Genomic DNA, 7655 nt, shown 5'->3' with positions numbered 1-7655 from the left:
AACCAACCAACTTCATACTGCAGTAACGAAGCTTTGTGGGTTTCATCCCCACCCCAGTTTTACTTTCTACTTGGAAGGTTTCTGGGTCACCAAATCTTTGTGTTCAAGTGTTGCAAATGATTTTGTTTCATGCTTATAGTAGGTTACTTGGATGAATGGTGAATATATCGGTATGCAGTTTTATTGTTTGAAATTTTAAAAGTTACTGATTCACCCCTCCCCTCTTAGTAACTTGTCATATCTTGAATATTTCCAACAGAGTCAACAACATACAAAATTTATTCAAGAATTATAGAGGAAACTATGTAGATAGAGTACTTGATAAGTGGTTTCTTGTGGTTTGATTGTATCTCCTAATAGGATAAAGTTATGATGAGAAAAGTTAGATAGTGACAATAGAAAACTTGATGATGATGTCTATTTTAAATGTAAGAATAGTGAATGAGAAGAGAGGGGTAAATCAGGTATCGCAAAAAAAAAAATTAGTTCCTTAAGATGTTAGTACAAAACCAAGCCAAACTCTAGTAAATATATTATTTTAACTTGATTAGCACTGAATCACTCAATTAACATAGTAAATAAGTTTACACTATGAATGATTGTCACTCAGTAAACACTCAATTAATACTAAATACATGCATTGTTACTTGGTTAACATTGAACATGCAAATCTTAAGATATTACATTTGATTAACCTTAATTAACATAGTTGCAAAAACATAAAGTAAATAATATGAACACATGAGACACCAAGATTTAATTTGAAATTCCAATTTGGGAAAACCACCAATTGCAACTAGTTACTATTTTTCACTTTTCTTAAGTAAGCCCTATTAGGAGAAAACCTTGTTAAAGGTTACAAAAAATACTATTAGGTATGATCTTATTAAAGGATTTAGATTACCCTATTAGGATTTGCCTTGTTAGCAGTCTTTAGACACATCAATCTAGAAATGCCACCATATTAGAGGATTTGGAAAATAGATGTTAAGATAACTATTTTAGGAGATTTCATTCACTACTACAATCATTAGAGAGTAATAATGAATTGACCTAAATGCTTATGCAACTAATTTTTCAATTTTAGATCTTTTTTCTATCTTGATTACTTGATCCTCCTTGATCAAAATGTTCTTTTCAGCTTACTTAACTGAGATATGGTGCTATCATTCCAATTCTCTTTCTTTATTCATCTTATTTTATTCCACACATTCTCAATTTCAATCCTCAACTTGACCTTATAGTTATAGGAATTACCTTATAAAGTTGTCTTGAACACACTTAAAATAAAACAATAATCAACCCTTGAGTCGACTACAACAAATAAATTAATTCAATGGACTCAATATGTTGTTATAGAAAAATCTTTGGTTAGTTGATCCATCTTGGTCAACACTAACTCACAAAAAAAAATTCTTTGGTAACTAAGTGAACTGCATTAACACCTCATTCTAAATTAAATTTCCTTTGTTAATCAAGTAAGCTTGACTAACTCTAGTTCTAGGCTAACTTCTCTTTGGTGCCTGAGTAAACTTGTTAGACACTTACTCTAAACTTGGTAAACTCTAGAATTTTTGGAATACACTAGAAAATGTCTTCATCACCTAAGTGAGCTTTATAGAGATAGATTGGTAAAGACTTGACATTCTGTAGAACATCAAAGACAATATATAATTGAACAATTATTTTTAACAATCTCCCTCTTTGGCATTGATGCCAATACAACATGTCATGATATAATGAATTTTTAGAGAAAAATAAATTTAAGTACAATATCCTTAGTTTGATTTTGATTCTCATCCATGAGAACTCCCTCTATCATTATGAGCTCCCTTTGACATCAATCTCTCCCTCTAGAATGATTCTCTAAATAATATCATTGTAGTTTCTCGCTCTATTAGTAAACTCTAACTCTTTACTTTTCATCTAACTTGAAAACAAACTCCTTTTTTTGACATATCATGCCAAAAATATAAATAATCACAAAATTTCTTGATATTTACAACAAACTCTCCCTCTTTGACATCTTATGTCAAAGACAACATTCAATGGAATTTTTATGTACCTAATGTACTAATTCATATGCAATCTTCTCTTACAATACTACATCCACACCGGCGGATCTTCGAATACTTAGCTGATGCAAAAATAAACATTTTTTAGTCAGCTTCACATAGGGGAATAACCCCTAGTTTACCTCTTAGATATAAGAATGCATCCTTAGGAAATTTCTTGTTGAATATCTCTATAGTTGTTTATGTGTATGCAAATATTCCAATCTCACTTCCTTGTCTTGTACAAATTCTCTCAAATGATGATATTTTATTGCAATGTGTTGAGTCTCAGTATGCATCACATAATTCTCAGAAATGTTAATTGCACTGGTGTTATCACAAAAAATCCTATTAGATCATTGAATTCTTCCTTCATTCCTATCAATAGTTATTTGAGCCAAACAATGTTGGAACAATTGATTAGTGCTACAATATATTCTTCTTTTGTTGTAAACTAATAGATGCAATTTTTCTTCTTGCTTGTCCAAGATACTAGCCTCTTTCTAAGAAATAATGCTCCACCACTAGTGTTCTTCATGTCATCAACTCTTCTTTCCCAATCAGTATTAGTGAAGGCTTTCAATTCAAAGTTGCCTCCTTTCTTATATAAAAATCCATAATCTTCAATACCCTTTATATAACTCATGATTCTTTTAATTTTCATCATATAATTTTCTTTTGGATTAGCAAAAAATCTTACCATCATACCAACTATTATTGCAATATCAGGTCTTGTATGCACTACATATTGAAATTTTTCAATTGTAGTCTAATATACCTCTTTGGAATAATCATTTTTGGAAAGCTTATGTCTAGTAGACATAGGTGTTCCAACTGTTCTAGAATCTTCCATCCCAAACTTCTTCAGTATCTCCTTGAAGTACTTTGGTTGAGTAATGTAGATACCATCCTTCTTTTATTGAATCTACATGACAACAAAGAATTTGATCTCTAAACATTGACATTTAAAATTCCTTGCTCATTTCATTAGAATTTTTTTTGCACAAGTCATCATGTCCAGTGAGCAATATATCATCTACAAAGATTTATGCTAGCAATATCTTCTTTTCTGGTCCTTCTTTGATGTATAGGCTACTATTGCCATTTTTTCCTTGAAAACCAACCTTTACCAATAGCTATAAAATCTCTCATAAAAGGCTTTGGAGCCTTGTTTGAGACCATACAAAGCTTTGTGTAATCTATAAACCATATTCTTTTTGCTGGTATTAATGAAATCTTTAGGTTGCTCAATGAAAGATTCTTCTTTTAGGATTCCATTCAACAAAGCTAACTTTACATTCATTTTCTATATTTTCAATCCTTTATGTGAAGAATAAGAAAGTAGTGTTATAACACCTTCTAGTCTAACATCAACAACAATAGTTTCTCCATAGTTAATACATTCCTCTTGAGCATAGCCCTTGCATACTAGCCTTGCTATATTCCTTGACACTCCATTTCCATTCAACTTATTTTTGAATACCCATTTTGTTCCAATTAAATTCTTGTCCTTGGATCTAGGAACAAGAGACCAAGTCTTATTCCTTTAATTTTTTTCTATCTCTTCATTCATAGCTTTAATCCAACTTTCATTATACAATGCATCTTTAAAATTTCTAGATTCAAATTCAGTAAGCAAACATGTACCTTTAAGTTTGTTCCTTCTCATTGTACCTTTTGATAGATCTCCAATTATTTCCTCTAATTCATGATGCCTTTTGACATATCTCACAAGAACATGTATCTTCTCCTTGGATTTTGGACTTGAATGACTTGGTTCACCATGCTCAAAATGATCTTCTAAATCATTCTTGGGTCGCACTATCTATGATTTAACTCCTTTAGACTATGACTTAATTTCCATTAGTTAAAACTCAAAGTCTTCTCATTGTGACTTGGGTCCTATTTTCAACACAGGTTGTACTGGCTAAAACTCAAGTTGAACTAGAGATTTTGGGGACTCAGGTGGTGAAGACTACTGATTCCCAATTGCATTAGGTTGAACTTCAGGTAATGTATCAGGTTCATAGTAGACAAAATTTATGTAGTTTTTAGGATCCTTACTACTTTCTTTTTCACTCTTTTCTACAAACTCATCAATCTTTACATGTGTACTTTCTATAACTTTATGAGTAGTTAGATTTAGATATTTATATGCTTTTCTTTTGTTGGAGTATCCTAGAAATATGGCTTCATCACTTTTCACATCAAATTTTCCTTTCCTTGGCTCTTTTAAGACACAAAATTTTCTTCTAAATACTTTGTAGTAACATACATTAGGTTTATATCCATACCATAATTCATAAGGTTTTTGTTATGAATCTTTACTCAGCTAAACTTGGTTCAAGCTATGAATTGTTGTGCCAATTTCTTCCTTCTAGTATTTGATTACAATATTTTTCTCTATCATCAGTGTCTTTTCACAATCTATGATTATTATTTTTTCTTTTTCTATGCCATTCTTATAAGGTGTACCATTTGTAGATAATTTCCTTTTGATTTCTCTCTCATTGCAAATTTCATTGAATTCATTAGATATGAACTCTCCTCCTCTGTTCAAACTTAAACATTTTAGTTTCTTCTCAAATTCCTTTTCCATTCTAGCTAGATACCACATGAATTTTTGAAAATATTTTAATCATCCTAGAATGATAATCAAAAAATAAAATAAACTACTTATCTCTATAGTAGCTTTCTATGCCAATAGGTCGACAAAGGTCCATATGAACTAGCTTTAGAACTTCTTCTAAATGATAATCCGTCTCATCTTACCAATTTGACAATTCCTGCATATTCCCATGTCAGGTTTGATGAGGCTTGGAATGCCTCTCACTCTTCTGTTCTTTCATATGTTGACCAAGTTATCAAAATTCACATGACACAAACTTTTATGCCATAACCAACTATCTTCTACTTGAGCTAGGAAACATGAACTTTTAGTTAGATCAAGATAGAATAGATTAACTTTTGTTTTATTATTAGTCCCAACTAGATTTCTTTTCCCATCTACCATCTTGGCCTTACCATTCATGAATTCAACCTTGAATCCAATATTGATCAACTATGCCACACCAAGTAGATTATGTTTTAGTCCCTTATTTGAATACACATTATCACATCTGAGTTCATTTATCAATGTAATGCATCCTTTTCCTTTTACATAACATGGTTCATCATTGCCAAATTTAAAACTTCCACCATCATAGTGTACAAATTTCTCAAAATTTGATTCATCACTAGTCATTTGGTAAGAACAACCACTATCTATGATCCATGTGTCATGCTTGCTAATATGAGAAATAGGGGTCATATTATCATTTTCATCATCTAGTTTATCTTTAATAGCAATATAAACTATTTCATCTTCATCACTAATGTTAGAATCTTTAGCCATGTAAAAGGACTTCTTACCTTTATCCTTGTTATCCTTTTAGCTTTTGTAATGTTTCTTGCCTTTGTACTTGTTTTATGGTTTTCTTCTTTTCCTTCTTTATTTGGACACCTTGAAGCAATGTGACCAACTTCTTCACAACAAAAATAGATTAGAGGTATTTTTCCTTTGTACTTTCATTTTCCTTTAGGGAACATTCTTGCAAGTAATGCTTCAATGTTTCAAGATCATTGTCAAAATATTCTTCATCTTCACTATAAAACTTCTTTCTAGGTTTTCTAGGTTTCTTTTTAAGTGATAGCTTAACTTGAAATGTAGACTCAATGCTACCAAAGTTAGAAACATAATTATCATAGTTATCTGACTCAAAGGTTGTCAACCTTTCCACTAGTGCATCCAAAGTTATACAATTTATGGGACCACGTCTCATCTCTTGAATTGCTGAAACTCTAATTGCATAAATAAGAAGAAGAGTTCTCAACAACTTTCTTACCACTGTCACATCATCTATCTTTCCTCCTAAGCTTTGATTGCACACAAAATGGCTTCATTTGAACAAATTGACCTCTTAAAATTTCTTCCTTAGCTCTCCTTACATTGTCATCTCCTCCATAGATGCTTGTCAGCATGATCCACATCTCATAAGAAGTATCACAATCTTTTACTTCATCAAATTCAGCATAATTAAGAGTAGAGGCAATGACAATCATCATAATGATATGATTCTTCTTTTCTATAATTTCTTCAACAATCAAAGTTTCAATAGGTGCCACATACTTGGTGCTTAGATATTTTAGGCTTGAGTCTCCAATGGCTGCCAAATTTAGCTTTATGAGGTCCTTCTATGCTTGGAAGTTATCTAAGTTGTTGAACTTAGGACTTTCCTTTCTATAAGACCACTTGATCTTTATCTTAGGTCTTTCAAACCCTATCTACAAGCACCAAATACTCAGATACCAATTATTAGAAATGTAAGAGGAATAAATAAGAGGGGAGAGGAGAATCAATTACCACAAGAAACAATCCAATCTCTTAAGATGTGAGTAAAAAAAAAAAAAAAAACTTTGTTGAATATACTATTGTAGCTCAGTTAGCACTGAATCTCTCAGTTAGCACAATAACTTTGTTTACACTAAGAATGAATGTCACTCAATAAATACATGTTTACTACAAAATTTATGCATTGTTAGTTGGTTAACACTAAACATGTCATTCTTAAGATATTAAGTGTGATTAAACTTAATTAAATTAGTTGTAGAAACATAAAGAAAATGAAATGAACACATGAGACACCAAGATTTAACATGGAAACCCAATTTGGGAAAACCACCAATTTTAACTAGTTACTATTTTTCACTCTTCTGATGTCAGCCCTATTAGGATCCAACCCTGTTAAAGGTTATAAAACACACTATTAATGTGACCATGTTAAAGGATTTAGATCACCCTATTAGGAGTGGCCATGTTAGAGGTCTTCAGACACTTCAATTAAGAAATTCCACCTTGTTAGAGGACTTGGGAAATAGATATTAAGCTAACTCTATTAGGGGATTTGATTCATTGCTAAAATTATTAGAGAGTAAAAGTGACTTGAATTGATTACTGATGCAACTAACTTGCTGATTTCAGATCTTTGTTCTTCCTTTATTTCTTGATCCTCCATGATCATATTGTTCTTTATAGCCTTGTTAACTAGGATACTCTAATATCCTTCCAATTCACTTCCTTTATTCATCTTATTCTATTCCACACATTCTCACATTCAATCCTCAACTTGACCTTATATGAATTACCTCGCCAAGTTAGCTTGAACACACTCAAAAATAAATGATTAAACAACCCTTGGGTCAGCTAGAAAAAAAAATTCAATAGAAAATATTTTGATATAGAAAAATCCTTCGTTAGCAAACCAACTCAGTCAACACTAAGTCAAAAAAGACTTTTCTTTAGCGATCCAGTGAAAAAAATTAACACTGCATCCTAAACTAGTTTTCCTTTGGTAACTAAGTGATCTTAGTTAACACTAGTTCTAGGCCAAGTTCTCTTTGGTACTCAAGTGAACTTAGTAGATACTAAATCTGAACTTGAAAAACTTTAGAATTCTTGACATACACTAGAAATTGCCTTTATCACCTAAGTGAGCTCGATAAATACTGACTTGTAAAACATTGAAATTTTTTGTAACATTAAAGAAAATATACAATTGAATA

The sequence above is a fragment of the Cupressus sempervirens genome, chromosome 7 (genome assembly GCF_028749045.1).
Source record: "Cupressus sempervirens isolate cs-2001-9-10 chromosome 7, ASM2874904v1, whole genome shotgun sequence".
NCBI classification, from domain to species: Eukaryota; Viridiplantae; Streptophyta; class Pinopsida; order Cupressales; family Cupressaceae; genus Cupressus; species Cupressus sempervirens.
This window is presented reverse-complemented; position numbering follows the sequence as displayed.